The sequence below is a fragment of the Hibiscus syriacus genome, unplaced genomic scaffold (assembly GCF_006381635.1).
Source record: "Hibiscus syriacus cultivar Baekdansim isolate YM2019G1 unplaced genomic scaffold, ASM638163v2 tig00110551_pilon, whole genome shotgun sequence".
Lineage (NCBI taxonomy): Eukaryota > Viridiplantae > Streptophyta > Magnoliopsida > Malvales > Malvaceae > Hibiscus > Hibiscus syriacus.
In genome coordinates, this window is record NW_024062778.1 from 1,939,506 (window position 1) to 1,960,822 (window position 21,317).

At 36.1% G+C, this 21,317-nt stretch overlaps 2 pseudogenes; both read left to right on the forward strand.

The window, feature by feature from the left end:
* The first annotated feature begins 538 nt into the window (after positions 1–538).
* LOC120131267 lies at positions 539–4,649 on the forward strand (annotated as a pseudogene).
* A 6,358-nt stretch (positions 4,650–11,007) lies between these two features.
* Positions 11,008–13,738, forward strand: LOC120131268 (annotated as a pseudogene).
* Positions 13,739–21,317: the final 7,579 nt, after the last annotated feature.

Consider the following 21,317-nt stretch of genomic DNA (forward strand, 5'->3'; position numbering starts at 1 on the left):
GCGGTTAGTATAGTGCATACCATAATAATGTGGATCATATCCCAGATCAGATCACCATAATGTCGAATTGAATATTAGAAACAATAAATAAATAAATAACAGTGGTTATAGAGCAATAAAATAAAAAGTTAGTAATTAATATACAATAAAATAAAAATTAGTAAAATTTGCATGCACTTTCGAAATAAATAAAAAATAAGTGACCAGAGTGCAAAAAGGGCTAAAATATAAGGGACTTAAAGGTATTTTCTCCAATAGTGACCAAAGCGCTGAAACTGGGAGGACTTACAGGCGATTTACCCACGAAATATGTGACTAAAGGTAAGAACAAATTAAAGGTCCAGGGACCTTAGTATAATTTACCTAAAAACAAGATGAAACTTTTCATGTCTATTGCCTCACGAATAGAATTCCTCCCAGGCCAAGCTAGGCCCGGCCACCGCCTAATGGTGGTGTTTCTCACGTCAGCCACCGGCCTAGAGACCAACACACTCCGACCTCTCACAACCACGGCCGGAGAAGACTCTGGACTGACCGGATGGAAACAAAACGACGACCAACAGACCCTAAACTTTTTATTCTCCAACCGTGAGTTCTCAAACTCCACAGTCACCGTTCGAACCACCTTAAATCGAAAACTAACAACTACTCATACTCCTCTCCGACGTATGACGACCGACCACGGACCAAGTCATCCTCACCACATTTGTGTTTAACTTAAAGAAAACAAGCATAAAAGAGGGAGAAAAACATGAAGATCAAGGAGAGAGACTCCTTTTTTTATTTGCTTTCTGGTCTACAAAAATCCGGGGGGGGAGGGGTGTTACAAAAAGGGTGGCCTTTTTATTTTTTTTAATTTTTTTACATGCAAAGTTGACTTTTAAAGGATCACCAATATTACAAAAAGGAAAATACAACCTTGGTTCATGGACAAAATTTGGGTATTACACTGCTGTTTATGGCGGCGATATCCTTATTTCATTCATTTTTTTTCCTTTTTTGCTGTCGACGCCGTTTTGTGTTTCATAGGTGTTTATAATTTTCTGATCGGTAAACCCCCTTTTTTCTTTGTTGATAACTGAACTGAATGAAAATTAGAGAAAATTTTATGCATCTTCTCACGTGAATGTATAAAATTTTTAAGACTTCCTTGAATTGCTTTATCGAATTTATAGATTCGGAATTTGATTGTTGCTAAGCTCATCTTTTGTACATCCAACTTCTCCAATAAATTTTATTTATTTGATAAAGTCTGAATATCTTGTTTTCTTTTTCCAGCTTTCAACTAAGTCAATTTGAAGAGAGAAAATACAATGTCATCCAAGTTTTGGAACCAGGTTTATTTTATTTTATAGTTATACGCATTAATTTAAAATATATATCCTTCACGTAGAATTCTAGGGGAGAGGGTATTTTCTGAATTATCTAACCTTACCACTGCCGCTGCTGCCGGAAACAGATATCTTCAAGCAAATGCTAGTGATAGCGATGATTCTGATGGGCAAAAGAGGGTGTTAGATCTGCTAAAGATAAGCGCTTTGAGGAGATGGCAAGTAGAGTTGATCAGATGAAGAATGCAATGAAAATCAATGACTGGGTTAGCTTGCAAGAGAGTTTTGATAAGATTAATAAACAGCTGGAGAAAAGGTTATGCGTGTTACCGATTCGGACAAAGTTCCAAGTCTTTATATCAAGTGTCTTGTGATGTTGGAGGATTTCTTAGCAGAAGCTTTGGCTAATAAGGAGGCGAAAAAGAAAATGAGCAGTAGTAATCACAAGGCTCTGAATGCAATGAAACAGAAGCTCAAGAAGAATAATAAGCAGTATGAGGAATTGATTAATAAGTATAGGGAGAATTCCGAGAGTGAAGAAGAGAAGTTCGAAGAAGAGGATGAAGATGAATCTGGGTCTGAGTTGGAGGACCCATCACAGATTGCCGAGTCTAGTGATGAGGACGATGAGGGGAACGAAGTGGACGATGCTGTTGCTGATGGGGCTTGGGAAAAGAAACTGAGCAAGAAAGAAAAACTGATGGATATGGAGTTTAAGAAGGATCCTAGTGAGATCACCTGGGATACTGTTAACAAGAAGTTTAAAGAGATCGTGGCTGCAAGGGGAAGGAAGGGAACTGGAAAATTTGAGCAGGTGGAGCAACTTATCTTCTTGACAAAGGTTGCCAAGACTCCTGCTCAGAAGCTTGAGATCCTTTTCAGTGTTATATCTGCGCAGTTTGATGTTAATCCAGGTCTAAGTGGGCACATGCCTATAAATGAATGGAAGAATTGTGTACAGAATATGCTTGTTATATTGGACATTCTTGTTCATGATATGGTTAAGCCTGATGAGAATGAAACCCAGAAGGGAGCAGATTATGATGGCATGATCCGTGTTTGGGGAAATTTGGTTGTCTTCCTTGAGAGAATATATAATGAGTTCTTCAAGAGCTTGCAGTGCATTGATCCACACACTCGTATGTTTGAGAGACTGAGAGATGAACCCATGTTTTTGGTCCTTGCTCAGAACGTTCAGGAGTATTTAGAGCGTACTGGTGATTTGAAGTCTGCTGCCAAGGTTGCTCTAAAGCGTGTTAAACTTGTCTATTACAAGCCTCAAGAGGTTTATGATATGATGCTATGAGGAAACTTGCTGAGCTATCAGAAGATGGAGAAAAAGATGACAATGAGACTAAATTTGAGGAAACTCAGGGTCCGTCATCATTTGTTGTTACCCCAGAGCTTGTGTCTCGGAAGCCCACGTTTCCTGATAATAGCAGAGCATTGATGGATATTCTAGTTTCGATCATATACAAGAGTGGAGATGAGAGGACCAAAGCCCGTGCCATGCTTTGTGATATTTATCACCATGCCCTTTATGACGAGTTTTCAATAGCTTGTGATTTGCTATTGATGAGTCATTTGCAGGATAATATTCAGCATATGGATGTTTCAACACAGATACTTTTTAACCGTGCAATGGCAAAAGTTGGACTCTGTGCCTTCCGCATTGGACTAATCGCTGAAGCACATGGCTGCCTTTCTGAACTATATTCAGGCAATGAATTGCTTGCGCAAGGTGTTTCACAAAGTCGATATCATGAGAAAACCCCTGAACAGGTATTTAGCATTATATAATTCCTTGACAGATTGTAATCGTAATAGATTTCATCGATAATCCTTGAGTATACAGTATTGTTGTTTTTCTTTGTTTGCATATGATGTTTTTGCATGTCTAATGTTTTGTAGGTGTGAAGTTTTAGTAAATAGTTTTTAATTGGTTTGTTAGATGACATTATTTCCTTTGGGTTTGAAAGGATCTCTCTTACACAGTTTTTATTGGGCATTGGATGGTTTAAGTTATGGAAACAAATGTAGTAGCGTAAACAAAGGGTTACAAGACAACGAACTTGGATGAAAATCTAGTTGTATGTTTGCCGGTGACTTGTTCCTTTTTGGGGAAATAATTAGTATATATCTAACCATTAATGTTGATCCATGGAGCTTTGTCTCAGACCTTAAATGCATGTAAGTCACACCAGTCATTCGTAAACAACTAAACATTTTGTGATATTACGTGCTTTTCCATGCTATCATACAATTATTCACTGACTTGCCCATTTTGAACCTTGGATTTTATCAGGAAAGGTTGGAAAGGAGGCGTCAGATGCCATACCATATGCACATAAACCTTGAACTTCTAGAGGCTGTGCATTTGATATGTGCCATGCTTCTTGAGGTTCCTAACATGGCTGCCAACTTCCTTGATGCCAAGCGCAAGGTGATAAGTAAGACATTCAGACGGTTGCTTGAAGTGAGTGAGAGGCAGACATTTACAGGTCCCCCAGAAAATGATCGAGACCATGTAATGGCTGCCACCAGGGCTCTTTGCAAGGGAGATTTCCAGAAGGCCTTTGACGTCATTAATTCTCTTGATGTTTGGAAGCTCCTTAGAAATTGGGAGAGTGTGATGGAGATGCTGAAATCTAAGATCAAGGAAGATGCTTTGAGAACTTTCCTTTTTACTTACTGTTCATCGTATGATACACTAAGTTTGGACCACCTCACCAAAATGTTTGACCTCTCAGACTTCCAGATTCATAGCATTGTTAGCAAGATGATGGTTAATGAAGAACTCCATGCAAGTTGGTACCAGCCAACACAGTGCATTGTCTTCCATGATGTTGAATACTCAAGGTTGCAGGCTTTGGCATTCCAATTGACAGAAAAGCTTTCAATACTTGCCGAGAGCAATGAAAGGGCTGTGGAGGCAAGAATTGTTGATGGAGAATTGGATCTTCCACTAAGGCGACGGGATAACCAGGACTATGCGTCCGGGAGTGGTGGTGGCGGCAGCAGGTGGCTGGACTTGTCCTACAATCAGGGTAGACAAGGTAGTACTGGACGTTCAGCATATAGTGGTGGTGGTGGCAGACCAATGATATTAGGACAGGCTTCAAGGGATCGGTCAGGTCAGTCACGAGGAACTGGTGGATATTCTGGGAGAACGGGTTCAGGAATGAGATGTTCTCAGATGGATGCATCAGCTCGCATGGTCAATCTCAATCGGGGTGTTCTTGTTTAGTTCTTAGCAATAATCTTGAACCTAAATTTTTTCCGGTTAATTCTTAGTTTTGATCCTAAATTTGTCTGAGTGGCAGAACTTTAAGAATGCGGTTGAATTGAGATGATTGGATTTTTATTTTTTTTAATTAGGTAAACTACAAATTTACCCATTGAACTTTATTTTACTCTGTGTAATTTTAATTTTTTTAATTTAATCATTAAATTTTAAGTATTAGGTGTTTTTTTTTTCACTTCGTTGTTTTTCTATTAACTGTGTGATAAAATGGCTTTTCTAATTAATGTTTTAACTGCCACATAGGCATTGATAATATTTTATTATTACTTTTTTTTTCACCCCTAATTTTTCCCGTTCCCTTTATTTTAAGGTGAGAAACAGAATATGCAAAGAGAGAATCGTGATGAAGAAATGGTTGAAATCGTGATGAAAAAATGGTTGAAATTGGAGAAACATTTTCTTTTTTAAATTTAGTTCAGCACCATCAATTTTAATTGAGATTTTTAACTATTTATTCTCGATCTCTTTTGTTTGTCATCGGATTGAACCCAAATAGAGTATATTAATCTTCTAATTGCATTTCTCCTCGCCGTTTAGATTGGGACCATTGAAGGTAATTATGATCAATCAGTTTGTGTACGATAATAGAGGTGGAAGAATCATCAAGTACATCGCTGTTAGGATGACTGCCACTGTCGGAATTAATTTCCAAGGAAGAGGAAGAAGCCATCGATGAGGAGAAGAAACATCAATCCCTAGACTGATAATGTAAATTTTAGAGAATACAATTTTTTTTTCTAAGATTTTATTTAATTTTCACTTTTTACAAATGAAGAGATATCCCTAACTTATAAAACTCTAAGACAACAATATTAAGTAAAACTCTGCAAAACAGACTGGAGATAAGACTAACATATTAAATTTAAATTTTAAACTAACTATTGTTTAGGGATCTATAATCAAGGATGAAGTTCCCTTAGGGTCCAAATGGGTCTCGACCCTTGTAAAAATTTATATATTCGATAAATTATGGTCTACTATTATTTTGGTTCATGTAAAAATAAATATTCAAATTAAAAATATAAAAACTTATTAAATATTTAATTAAGTAGTGACCGAATTAAAGATGGATAATCTCATGTTCTCAAAAATTTTAATTTAATAACAATTTAGGTTATTGTAAGACAAATTGTCTTCTGAATTTTGAGTTATACAGTGGGTGGTCTGGTCCTTGAGGTAGAAAATGAGAAGCCAATATACAGAAGTCCTATTCAAAATATAGCTCCAATCATGGACATGTCTGTTGATTATGCACCGAAAGTGTGCATAATAAATGCAACTTTCGATGCTGCTTGAAAAAAAAGGGGGCATCAACTATTACTGAATTTTGAAAATGGTAGAACCTCAATTTTAGTCATTGTAATTTAAGGTATTTACAAATTAGTCCTTAAAGCTTCAACTATAAATACCCTAGCTTATTTAGCTTCAAAACCATCCTAAAGCATTCTAGCTTTCTTTCCAATACTAGAGAGAATTTAGAGAGTTTCTTAAGAGTTGTTTTCTCCTTTTTATCAAGAGAGAATTATCATTGTTTTCTCCTTGGTAGATCGAGAGAGGTTGTAATTCCTATTTTCTCATAGTGAAATTCTTCTACCGTTACCCGTGGTTTTTACCCTATATTATTTAGGGATTTTCCACGTAAATTTTGTGTCTTCTTTATCTTCATTTTTATTTTCTCAAATTATCAGTTGCGATTTTGCTCTATCCGATAGCTGTCTTCCGCAGTAATTGGTATCAGAGCTAGATTAGAGTGTGTAATATATGCTTATTGTCTTTGTGGTTGCCACCAAAAGGTGGATCATCCAACATAAGAAACTAAGAAGTTATTACCCATTCTTTTGAAGGTTCCAGAGAACTATTCACGATAGTGAAATAGTGGGAGCTATCCATAAAAGAAGTTATGGCAACGAAATTTGATATTGAAAAATTCAATGGGAGAAATCTCTCATTGTGTAAATTGAAGATGAAGGCTATCCTGAGGAAAGACGGTTGTCTAGCAGCTATCAGTGAAAGGCCAGTGGATTTCACAGATGACAACAAATGGATCGAAATGGACGGGAATGCTATGACAAACTTTCATCTAGCATTAGCAGATGAAGTATTGTCAAGCATCGAGGAAAAGAAGATAGCTAAGGAGATATGGGATCATCTCACCAAATTGTATGAGGCCACATCGTTGCACAATAAAATTTTCCTTAAGAGAAAATTGTACACTCTCCGTATGTCAGAATCTACGTCAGTGACGGAGCACTTAAATACACTGAACACTTTATTTTCTCAACTTACATCCTTAAGCTATAAAATAGGAGAATAAGAACGTGCTGAACTTCTACTTCAAAGTCTACCGGATTCGTATGATCAACTCATCATCAACTTGACAAATAGTAATGTCACCAGTCTAGTCTTCGATGACGTTGCAGCTGCTGTTCTACAATAAGAAAATCGGCGCAAGAACAAGGAAGACAGACAAGTAAATCTGCAACAAGCAGAAGCATTGACAATGATGATAACGATGAGAGGGAGATCAACAGAACGTGGCCAAAGCAGCAGTCACAAATATGGTAGATCGAAGTCGAGGAGCAAGAAGAATTTAAAGTGTTACAATTGTGGAAAGAAGGGTCATTTGAAGAAGGATTGTTGGAGTCTAAATAAAAACTCCAATCCACAAGGCAATATCGCAAACACTTCAGATGATGGAGATGCTCTATGTTGTGAAGCGTCAACCACCGTGGAAGGTAGAAAAAGATATACAGATATATGGCTCATTGATTCGGGAGCAACATATCACATGACCTCAAGAAGAGAATGGTTCCATCATTATGAACCTGTCTCAGGAGGATCTGTGTATAGTTGCAATGATCATGCCTTAGAGATCTTTGGCGTGGGAACCATCAAATTGAAGATGTATGATGGAACAATCAAAGTTGTTCGAGATGTGCGGCACGTGAAGGGCCTGAAGAAAAATTTATTATCCTACGGATTGTTGGATAATAATGCAAGCAAGATTGAGACACGAAAAGGAATCATGAAGGTGTTTCGTGGAGCGCTTGTGGTGCTGAAAGGCGAAAAGATAGCAGCAAACTTGTACATGCTGAAGAGAGAGACTTTGCTAGAAGCAGAAGCCTCTGTTGCCTCATGTAGTTCAGATTCTGCAATGCTATGGCATCAGAAACTTGGATACATGTCAGAACAAGGAATGAAAGTTCTTGTGGAGCAAAAGCTACTTCCAGACTTAACAAAGGTATCACTTACTTTGTATGAGCATTGCATAACAAGTAAGCAGCACCGGTTGAAATTCAACACGTCAAACTGTAGAGGCAAAAATGTTCTAGAATTGGTTCATTCTGACATATGGCAAGCACCAGTTACATCCCTAGGTGGAGCAAAATACTTTGTCTCATTTATTGATGACTACTCTAGGAGATGTTGGGTGTATCCTATTAAGAAAAAGTTAGATGTGTTTTCAACTTTCAAAATCTTCAAAGCACGGGTGGAACTTGATTCTGGAAATAAGATCAAGTGTTTCAGAACAGATAATGGAGGATAATACACAAGCGAAGAATTTGATGACTTTTACAGGAAAGAAGGCATCAAAAGACAGTTCACAGTGGCAAACACTCCTCAACAAAATGGAGTGGCAGAGCGGATGAACAAAACCTTGTTAGAAAGAACAAGAGCAATGTTGAGGGATGCAGGCCTAGAAAAATCATTCTGGGCAGAAGCAGTCAATATTGCTTGTTATTTGGTGAATCGAGCTCCATCAACTGCAATAGAGCTGAAGATACCAATAGAGATGTGGACTGGTAAACCAGCTGATTATTCAAACCTCCATATATTTGGAAGTATTGTGTACGTGATGTACAACTCCCAAGAAATCTCAAAGCTGGATCCAAAATCCAGGAAATGCAAATTCTTGGGGTATGCTGATAGAGTCAAGCGGTATCGCTTGTGGGATCACATTGCCCGCAAAGTGATCATCAGCAGGGATGTTATCTTTGTAGAGGATAAACTACAAATAAAAGAAGACGATGATAGCACTGAAAAGTCAGAGACTACACAGATAAATGTGGAAAAGGAGTTTGAACAAGGAGATTCTTCTGAAGCAGAACCAGCACATGATGAACAAGAACCAGAGAGTTTTGAAGCACCAACAACTCGTCAATTAGATCGTGTGAGAAGGCGTCCTAATTGGCACTCAGATTATGATATAGAAGGTAATATTGCATACTTCCTTTTAACAGAGGACGGTGAGCCATCAACATACCAGGAGGCAATAAACAACTCAGATGTTTCACTGTGGGTGATGGCGATGCAAGAAGAAATTGAAGCCCTTCATGAAAATAATACATGGGACCTTGTACCACTACCACAAAGAAGGAAGCCAATTGGTAACAAATGGGTCTTCAAAATCAAGCGAAATGGTGACGATCAAGTTGAGAGGTATCGTGCAAGACTAGTGGTCAAAGGATATGCTCAAAAAGAAGGTATTAATTTCAATGAAATATTTTCTCCTGTGGTTCGACTAACAACAGTTCGAGTAGTTTTGACAATGTGTGCTACATTGAACTTACATCTAGAGCAGCTAGATGTTAAAACAGCTTTTCTTCATGGAAATCTTAAAGAAGAGATTTATATGCTCCAGCCTGAAGGTTTTAAAGAAAAAGAAAAGAAGAACTTGGTTTGCAGGTTGAACAAATCTCTGTACGGTCTAAAGCAGGCGCCGAGGTGTTGGTATAAGAGATTTGATTCCTTCATTATGTGTCTTGGATACAACAGACTTAATACAGACCCTTGTGCTTATTTCAAGAGGTCTGGTGATAACGATTTTGTTAAATTGTTGTTGTATGTGGATGACATGTTGGTTGCAGGACCCAACAAAGATCATATTGAAGAATTGAAGGCACAACTGGCTAGGGAATTTGAAATGAAGGACTTGGGATCAGCAAACAAGATTCTAGGGATGCAAATTCACCGAGACAGAAGTAATAGGAAGATTTGGCTTTCACAAAAGAATTACTTGAAGAAGATCTTGTCACGATTCATCATGCAAGATTATAAGCCAATTTCTACCCCTATTCCTATTAACTTCAAATTATCCTCCAGTATGAGTCCTAGCAGTAAAGAAGAGAGGATGGAGATGTCTCGAGTACCGTATGCATCAGCAGTGAGAAGTTTAATGTTCGCTATGATATGCACAAGACCAGACATTGCACAAGCAGTGGGAGTGGTTAGTCGGTACATGGCGAATCCAGGCAAAGAGCATTGAAATACAATAAAGAGGATCCTGAGATACATCAAAGGGACCTCAAATGTTGCATTATGTTACGGAGGATCAAATTTACTTATCAATGGGGTATGTTGATTCTGACTATGCAGGGGATTTGGATAAAAGCAAATCTACTACAGAATATGTGTTTAAAGTTACTGGTGGAGCTGTAAGCTGGGTTTCAAAATTGCAGTCAGTTGTGGCTACATCCACAACAGAAGCAGAATATGTAGCAGCTACACAAGCCAGTAAAGAAGCAATTTGGTTGAAGATGCTATTGGAGGAGCTTGGGCACAATCAAGAGTATGTCTCTCTATTTTGTGACAGACAAAGCGCCTTGCATCTAGTAAGGAAAATCCAACATTTCATTCAAGGACAAAACACATACGAGTTCAATTCCATTTCATTCGTGAAAAGGTGGAAGAAGGGACGGTAGATATGCAGAAGACTCATACCAAAGATAATATAGCAGATTTCATGACGAAGGCGATCAATGCTGATAAATTTACCTGGTGTCGATCCTCTTGTGGCCTATCAGAGACGTAAGCAACATGATGGTACAAGGTAGAAAGAATGGTGTGAAGATATGATTGTTCTAATCAAATCTTCAAGTGGGAGATTGTTGACTATGCACCGAAAGTGTGGATAATAAATGCAACTTTCGGTGCTGCTTGAAAAAAAAGGGGGCAGCAGCTATTGCTGAATTTTGGAAATGGTAGAACCTCAATTTTAGTCATTGTAATTTAGGGTATTTACAAATTAGTCCTTAAAGCTTCAACTATAAATACCCTAGCTCATTTAGCTTCAAAACCATCTCAAAGCATTCTAGCTTTCTTCCAATACTAGAGAGAATTTAGAGAGTTTCTTGAGAGTTGTTTTCTCCTTTTTATCAAGAGAGAATTATCATTGTTTTCTCCTTGGTAGATCGAGAGAGGTTGTAATTCCTATTTTCTCATAGTGAAATTCTTCTACCGTTGCCCGTGGTTTTTACCCTATATTATTTAGAGGTTTTCCACGTAAATTTTGTGTCTTCTTTATCTTCATTTTTATTTTTCTCAAATTATCAGTTGCGATTTTGCTCTATCCGATAGCCGTCTTCCGTAACAATGTCAATAGTGGATTACAATGGGGAGAAACGTGATAAAATGTTTGCATGCTGTGGTGTTGCTCGGAGGGATCATTAATAATCATACGAAGTGGTATTTGTGTAGAAAAGCTTCTAAGAACTGCCCCTATTTACCAAGGCATAAGTGGAATCTGGACAGTTCAGATGAAAGTTACAAATTCTTATCATTCTTTTCTCGTGCTATCATTTGTTGAAGAGACCAGGGTACTATCAGTTGGATTAAGCTTTACTGATGTTACTGATTCCGTGAGTTTCCAACCAGATGTCTGTACTTTGGCATGTGGTCTTGTTGGTGATGGCCAGCTTGTCCAAATTCACCAACACGCTGTTAGACTTTGTTTGCCTACAAAGGCAGCCCATTCTGAAGGCATCCTTTTGTTTTCTCCTGTCTGTAAAACTTGGTCCCCAGATAACACGAGTATCAGTTAAGGGGCGGTTGGGCAATGTTTGATAGTTGTCTCCACTTCTAATCCATATTTTCTTTTTATTCTTGGGGTCAGATCACTACCATCATATAATTATGAAATATATGAATTGCAGCAATGTGAGATTACGGTATGAGTTGTCATGTATATCAATACCTCTAAAGCATCTTGAGATGGGGCATTTAAGCTCTAATTTAAACCTGGTGGGTGATATTGGGAGTGCTGTTCTTCCTGGAGTTGGCATGAGTATTACATTTGTTATTGGTACCCATAAGCCTTCTGTAGAAATTCTGTCATTTACGCCCCAAGGACTAAGGGTTCTTGTACTGGAACAATTCCACTAACAACTACTATGGAAACTGCTATTGGTGGTTGCATTCCTCAAGACACAAGGCTAGTTCTGGTTGATCAGTTTCATGTTCTGACAGGGTTGAGGAATGGAATGCTGCTTCGGTTTGAGTGGCCTTCTGCATTTACTACTTCATCAGAAATACGTGCACTTAGTTCTTCTATTCCTTTGCCAGGAAAGGCTGAGAGCTTTTTATTGAATACAAAGACAAATTTCTTTGGTTCACAAACATGTTCTGCTAATATGGGTGAGAAAGATGACCTTCCTGTTACTCTTCAATTGATCGCAACTTGTAGAATTGGCATTACCCCAGTTTCCCTGGTTCCCCTGAGCAATTCACTTGATGCAGATATTATAGCTCTCAGTGACAGACCTTGGTTACTGCATACGTCTAGGCACAGCCTTTCTTATACATCTATATCATTCCGACCTTCAACGCATGCAACCCTGTGTGATCTGGTGAATGCCTTAAAGGAATTTTATTTGTTGCAGAAAACAGTTTACATTTGGTTATTGAATTTTGTACTGCTTGTGAATCATTATCACAAAAAATTAGGTCCTGTACATATTATTGTGGAACTTCAACTCTTAGAGCTATCCAAATGGTCTCAATAAAGATGGTTGGCTGTTCAAAATAGCAAATAAGCTTGCAGAGTTCTGCAGTAGTGAGTTGCCTTTTATAAATTTGGGATACAATCTTCTTATTTCTATCACTGATGCTCATCACCCTGAGTCTTACTGAATATTTCTTATTGCATCCATAATCATCTATCCCTAATATTTGGATACTTTCCTTATCTCTATGTTTTGGATACACACACATATTGCATATGCTGAACCTATTTGTGATGTAAAGGAAATTCAAACACATGGTTTAGTAGCTCTATAATGGTAATTGAATAACAAGTACAGTGGATAAATACTGTTTACAGTGAATAAAAACATGTCTGACTTCAAATATAATTTTAATCTATTAAACTATATAACTTCGTTTTAGGTTTGTGAAACTTTGGTTAATATTGACTGCTGGTGGATGGTATCGTGAGGGCTGTAGGAATGAACAAATGGGTTCATGACTCATGAGGGAACTGTTAGTGGTTGATTGACATTGGCGTGATAGGCAGTTGTAATTTAGTAAAGGTGCTCTTACATGTTTTAGGTGGAGGTGGTGCATGGTAAAAGGGCTTAATGTGCAGAAGTTTCAAATTGGAGGCACTCCACGGAAGGTCCTGTATCATAGTGATAGAAGCTTTTAACTCTGATGAGGACTGAACTGAACTAAGCAACGACACATGCTCTTCTGAAATTTGTTGTGTAGGCCCCCTCAGTGGGTCTGTGGTGGCATCGTTCAAACTTGAACTTGGTGAAACCGGAAAATGCATGGAGCTTGTTAAGGCTGGAACTGAACAGGTTCTGCTGTTGGGACTAGCCTGTCTCCTGGTCCAGCAATAATGCCCAGTGGTGAAGCTGAAAGGTTCATTTACTTTGTTATCCATATTTCCAATATATTTCAGTATTGAAGTGCTGAAGTTTGTATCTTTGCTTGAAGTGTGGTGACTTGATAACTATTTTCCATATATATAACTGTATATTATTGCTACAGCACCAAGGGGCGTCTAATTGTCCTCTGCATTGAACATGAAAATGTTTCAGATGGTAGTTCAATGACGTTCTCTTCTATGGCTGGGTCATCTTCTCGATGGAACTCACCGTTTATTGAATTTGTTAGCTATGCCACCAAACAACTATCAAGTAGTAGTATCGGCAGTAGTCCAGATGATGGTAGTTGTAATGGAGTAAAACTGGAAGAAACTGAAGCATGGCAGTTGCGGTTGGCTTACAATGCCACTTTGCCTGGAATGGTTCTTGCTATATGTCCACATCTAGATCGTTACTTGTTGGCCTCTGCTGGTAATGCTGTAAGTTGGAAAGCATAATGTATTCTTTATAGGTAATCTAATATTTATGGTGGTTTATCATTCATGATCTCGGGTCTACTTTGGTTATCAATCATAAATGTTATTGAACTGTTAGCAAATATAAAAACATTTTTACTGACGGATAAACTAACTTTTAAAAAATTAACGTAAAAGAATCGAAATTATATCTATTAAAATTGTAAGAATAAGGCTTTATTTTTAAAGCCAAAAAAGCCATTTCTGTTTAAGTTCGATGCAGCAAATAAGATTTTTTAAAAGGTAAAATTTATAACGTAGAGCAGTTACAATTTTGAGAGGGAGAAGGTTTTTAACTCCAGCTAGAAAAGGATTACATTGGTGTAGTTGCATTTCACCTTGGTAACAGGGATGGGAACTAAATCACTGTAGAAATAGAGTTTTCTGGAAATAAACTTGTATTCATGTTAATGGAAAAAAGATACAACAGAGGTTTATTTATACAAGTGATGATCAAGAGTCCTAGATAAGTAATCTAGCTGGGGAGTAAAAATTGTAAAGATCCAGATTGGATGTAATCTCGTCGTTTAACAACCCCAACTCGTATCCAACCCGGATACAAATTCGAGGTGTAACATTGACTTTTCAAAATATTTACTCTTAAACATTTGTAAAATATATCATATCAAAACGGTGGAGAAATCCATACTCAAATTAAACATAAAACTTAATAATTTAAATTAATATAATCAAGTATGTTTACAAAATTCGATTAGAGCATTTTCGATTTAAACCTTCATTACATACCAACAAAATAACATATACAAGATAACATACAACTTAAATCAATTCTGATCTGATCTTCTGCAAAGCTATGTTGCCTTGACTCGCACTAATCTTGATCTTCCGACTTCTTTGAACCTACGTGTGACAAATCACTCACACGCTAAGTCGTTGACTTAGTGAGGCATATAAAATGTATAATAAAACCTCTCATCACTTAATCATATTCTAAACATTTCATATAATCATTTAAAGCAACTATAAAACACATCATGTAACAAAAGCATAAGTGCATATATATATATATATATATATATATATATATATATCATCATCAATATTATTATTAACATCATTATCATAATCACAGTTCCAACCATTAAACCATTTAAAACATATAACCTTGTACTTAACATTTGTAAAACATCATATCATATATTATCATATCATACATTTCATAAAGCAAAACACATAACATCACATACAATTTATTTATATTATCTCTTTTAATAGCCCATAGTACACTTCTGAGAACTTAAGGTATGTGAGTGCATTGAGGTTGTGCACAAACGATGTCACCACATCTCGAATAAATTGCACCGAAGTGCCACATAGAACGTCCTGAAGGACCACATAGATTTGTCTCGAAGGACCACGTAGAAATGTCCCGAAGGACCACGTAGAAATGTCCCGAAGGACCACGTAGAAATGTCCCGAAGAACAACGTAGTATTGTCCCGAAGGACCGCGTAGAACCCTCGACTCTTGACATGCCAATTATACCATTATATCTCATATCACGTACTTATGGGCTTTACTGTTGACATATTTCATATTTTCAATTATTCATATAGTTCAGTATCACATAGATTATATCACATGTTAACATAGTCATATAGACTATATCACATAGCTTATATCACATTATCATATATTCACGTAGATCATGAAACACATAAAATAACATATAACACATAGCTCATTTATAACAGTGCATGTAACATATAAACATATAATTGTACATCATATACACATAGAAACCATAATCATGATATACTTGTATTCATGAAATCATGCCATTAAACCTTGGAAATAGGCTCCTCGCAAGTCTTCTTTCCATATGATCATATTTCATATTAGTATGCACTCACCTTAGCCTCACTTAGTCAAAGCTAAGAACTTAGCATCTTAGATTGATCTTACAACTTTGAATCTTTCGAATCTTGCTTTCGATCAATAATTACACAAATAGACGATCTAAATAAATATCAGAATTCATAATACTATAAATCAATCACCAATAACTTGATATAAATGAAGCACTTAATTCACTATTTTACTTTGGATAGTATCGATACCTAAAGTACAGTACCGATACTTTTACACTATGGCATTGATACTATACTTCAGTATCGATACCCAATTTTGATTCTGGAAGTTCATCTCTCAAAATGGTATCGATACTTGTTCACTGGTATTGATACCCCTTGGTATCGATACTACCCATTCGATATCGATACTGATTAAAGGATTTTATACAATTTACCTTATGGTATCGACACTGTTCTTCCAGTATCGATACTCAAACCCAAATATCACCTATTTTTACTCTGAAGTATCGGTACTATTCATCTAGTAATGATACCCCTTGCCCAAAACTTACTTATTTTAACCCGAAAATTAACTAAACTTACTTAAATCTTCCTCTTTAACCTCTTTTAAAACTTTTAAACTTAACTACACATTTTAAAACCAACTTATATCACTAAAACACACTTAAATATCCAAAATCCTCATAGAACACTTGGAACCAAAATCACACCAAATAATCAACATAGCCCAAATCCATTTCTAACACTTTAGATTTCTTATTCCTGCCTATGACAAGTAAATTTTAACTTCAAAATTCCTTTACTAACTCTTTCTGATTATTCACTTAAAAACCCTTTTTACTTAATCTCCCGTAACTTGTAAATATTTTAGTTTCTACTTCTCTTTAAGCTTCCTTAAGCTTTCCTAACACTCCCAGAATCAAAACCAACTTAAAAAATGAATGGAACAATCAACATGAAACACACTCACTTTAGGTAAGAACTCACGGTGGAGAGGAGAAAGAAAGATGGAGAAGATAGAGAATTATAGACTTCATTATTACTCATCTTCCCTCTTCCACATGTTTATAATACACTCCTCATAACTTTTTAATTCATTAATTATCAAAATACCATTCCTCTTTTAATCTTTGCAAAACAATCATATATAAAAATATTCCAAACAAATCCCTGAACTTTCCAACTTATCTAAATTGACCACAAAATTTTAAAATCTTACACTTTGGTCACTAGCCCTATTTTTGGGATGTTACATGTCGAAAGTAACCTTTGGAAGCGGTTTGGTCAAGACATCAACTAGCTGATTTTTTTGAAGAGACGTAGTTTAGTCTTACTATTCTACCATTCATCTTCTCAGCAATAATATGTATATTAATCTCTATATTTTTTGTTTTGTCATAATGTACTGGATTCTCAACAATGCTAATAGCTGACTTACTGTCACTCTAAAGCTGAAAGTAGTTTCCATCACACACCTCTAACTCAGTTAAAACCCTTTGTAACCAAACACTTTCACAGATCCCGATTGTTTTTGCTCGATACTCTGCTTCAGCACTACTTCTTGAAACTATGTCTTGTTTTTTGCTTCTCCAACTCACCAAGTTTCCCTAAACAAACGAATAATAACCCATAGTTGACCTCCTATCTGTTAATTCTCCAGCCCAACTCGAATATGAGAAAATCTTTATTTTTTTATCTTAATATTTTCTAAAAATTAATCTATGTCCTAGTGTCATTTTTAAATACCCCAAGCCTCAATTTACCGCCTCCAAATGTTCTTCTTTAGGATCATTCATGTATTGGCTCATAATACTGACAGAGAAGGCTATATCTGACCTAGTTAGTGACAGATAAACGAGTTTACCTACTGACCTTTGATATTGTTCCTTATTTATTAAACTCTCATCTTTCTGTAACTTCATATTTTCTTCCATATGAGTTTTCGAAGGCTTGCAACTAGTCATCATAGTCTCAAAAAGTAAGTCCAGAATGTACTTCCTTTGATTTATGACAATCCTCGCTCTTGATCTTGCCCCTTCCATGCCCAAAAAAATACCTTAAGGTCCCTAAGTCCATGGTTTCAAATTCTCTTTCGAATAATGCCTTGAATTTCTCAATTTATACTAATTAATCACCTATGATGATGATGTCATCAACATAGACAATTAAGATTTCCTTTTTCTTGTTTGGAGCAGTCTTTACAAATATAGTGTAATCAAATTGACATTGCTTATAGTTGTCTTGTAAAAGTACCTTCGTGAACTTATCGAACCAAGCCCGAGGAGACTTTTTTAGACCATATAAAGACTTCAACAACTTGCATGCTTAATTATTTCCATATTTCATCTGTACTCACGGTGGATCTCACATATAAACCTCTTCTTCAATATTGTAATTGAGGAATGCATTCTTGACATCTAGCTGGTGAAGTATCCAATCCTTATTTACATCTAAGGATAATAGTAATCTTATAGTATTCAATTCCGCAACTGGAGCAAAAGTCTCTTGATAGTGTACTCCATAAGTCTGAGTGAACCACTTTGCCACAAGTCTAGCCTTATACTGCTCAACACTGCCACCGACCTTGTATTCCACGGTAAAAACTCACTTTCAACCAACAAGTTTCTTGTCTTTAGGAATGTCAATAATAAATCAGGTTTTGTTTCTTTCAAGGGCCGAAAGTTCTTCTACCTCATTCTTTCACTCATGACTTTTTAATGCTTCTTATACGGTCTTTGGAATACAAATGCTGTCAAATTTAGCTTTAAATTTCTTAAAATCATGCATTAGTTAACCATAAGCAATAAATTTTTTAATAGGATGAGTTGTACATAGTCGTACTCCATTTCTTTGAGCAATCAATAATTCATTAGTATCAACCAAAACATCTAACTTACTCTGATCACCTTCTTCACTTTTCAAGAAATTTAAACTTGGTTATGGTTATTGGCAATGCACAAGTCGTGTGGGGACTGGTGAGATGTGTTTGGATCGTAGTTTGTATGTAAGAAGATCGGTTTAGAAAATAAATGTTGAGTTAATCGATTGATGGAAATGGCCAAGAGGGGGGTGAAGTGGCAATTAAAATTTTGGTGGAAGCTTTTGCAGAAAATTGAAAATATTTGCACAACGATTTAGAGTGGTTCGACTTTCTCAACCAAAGTCTACGTCCACTACCTTAGCTATCCACACTAAGGATTTTCCAACAAATTCACTAATTTGTTCTTTCTTTTAAGGACAAAGAGTAACCTTACAACTCCCTCAAGAATTATACCCCAAATTCTTGAGCACACTTTTTCAAAGAGAAATACACAAATTTGCAAACTTACAAGGAAAACCTCACAAGGTAAGATGTTTGCACAATTCTAGAACAAGAAAAGAACACTCACAAATAATTATAAATGAGCACAAATGGTGTTCTTGAAAGCAAAATGAATATTGAAAGGAAAATTGCCTTGATTTGCACAAACTTGATGTTTGATGCTTTCTCTATTGTTTCTCTATGATTTATCATTGATCAATGATACATGCACCAGAGTCCAAAATACATGCTTCTTTGGAAAAATGTTTCTACTCGAACCTATTAGAAGAACAAAGTCTCAAAGATTCAAAGCACATCTATTCGGTAAGTATAATGTGAATGAATCATTAAACGATTCTAATGTTGCTCCCTTTAATGTTTCAGATTCGAGGTTGAATATTTTTGAAGAAAGGTAGGATGATACATGCATCACAAGGCTCACATCAAAGGAAGAACTAATAACTCTTCCAAATGATCCACTCGTCCAAGCATTGGAAAAGAATATCAGAACAGAAGCATACTTACGATGACTTTTTGAATGGGATCCTGATCTTATTTAGTCAAGATGTCTTCTGAAGATACGACCGTATGTCTCTTATCTTTTCAAAGGTTCTTGAATCGCATCAATCCGATATCAGGAACTCAAGATATGGTTATTTTACTGAAGACGGTGCATGCAGAAAATCCTAGACGGGATTTTATAAATATTACGAATTTTCAATATTTTTATTGATTATTTGTAATATAACTTAATATAGGATGATGCATGTATCAATCAAAGGCTTCAAAACTTGTTTAAATACACCTTGAATCACTTCTGAACGTTGGGGATGATTAGTGGAGATAATAGAGTCGTTTAAGTGTGAAATCATTTAATAAAACAGCTTGGAGCGTGGGGGGAATCAGTACCTCTCATGGGGAATCGGTTCCCTAAGTGTAAAATTCAAATATTTCGACCGTTGAACAGTGGGGGGAATCGGTACCCCTTGGGGGGGGAATCGTTTCCCTCCGAGCATACTGGAATTCTCGGAGCCAAACCATTCAGGGGGGAATCGGTACCCCCTTGGGGGGGAATCAGTTCCCTCTAGACAAACTGTAATTTTTGGCTTTGAAACGGTACGAAATACTTTGTAAAATTGTTTTGAAATTATTTTAATATTAAAATTTAATTTTACACTTGAGTAAGGATTTAAAATGAAATTTGAAATACTTTGAGTAATATTTTGATATTTAATTTAATATATCGAATATGCTTAGAAAAACCTTTTTCAAAATTAAAATTCTTTTAAATTAATTTGTTATATCGAAACATCAAAATGTTTTCAACAATCAACCCCTTTTTGATATAACAAAACATTTTAAGATTTTCTAATTTCAAAATGAATTTTGATTTTGAAAAATACTACTCCCCCTTACTTTAACACTACTCCTCTTCAAAAAAGCTTTTAAACATTTCTTCCCCTTTTTGTTAAATAAAAAAGACTTGTAAAAATACGCTGCTAAGAACACAATCAAAAGAGAGGTTAGCCATTAGTTTCATAATCAATATTCATAAACATGTAATGGATAATTGGTCATATATGTCTAAAGATGCAAAAATAAACATTAAGCTCAAAATGAAGGTGAAAATCAAACCAAATATATAAGCATGTAAGTTCAAATATCAAATTATCCAACAAATTCAAACACCCAAAATAAAACAATCCATGAACATCAAAATGTTTCACAATTAAAAGTTCTGAGTTCGGGACGATAAACCCATTGACCCAAAGACCGAGTTTGATAAACAAATTACTAAGGAGACAACCATAAACCAAGGTTTCTATATTCTTGAAAGGAACAATGTTTATGGAAACTCACTAAAGATGATCCGTGGAAGATTAATCTTCTTTTTATTTTGGATACAATATATCCACCATATATCTATGTTCCTAAGGAAGAAGTACCTACCTCCAGATGGTCTAAACCACCAAGAGATCAAATAATGAAGGAATCTATCACGATGAGTTCTTAGGGCTCACCATCCTTAGACTTATAGGGTGAATCCACAGTCTCTTTTTCATTAAACCTGAGTTATCTAGTCCAAAATGGGTAGCGATTATGCCGGGGTTAATAAAAATGAATTGTCCTAAAAGATAGGATCGAATTCCTATAGTTTCAGATCGGCGCTCGTTTTGGACACATACCACATTGGAATAGAAGAATGCAGACTAATTGATGATAAACCAAAGGTTTGAGTTTAAAGAGTTTATCAAACTTCTAGGATTTAAGAGTAGGAAGATATTGGAAGTCCTTATCTTCTATAGCTTGGACCGAAGGAATACGCTCTTCCCATATTTTGTATGACTCAAAACAAGTATGGTACATATGGTATAGATCTTGTCCACAACCAGGTACATTGAAACAAGAGTTCATAATGGTCATAT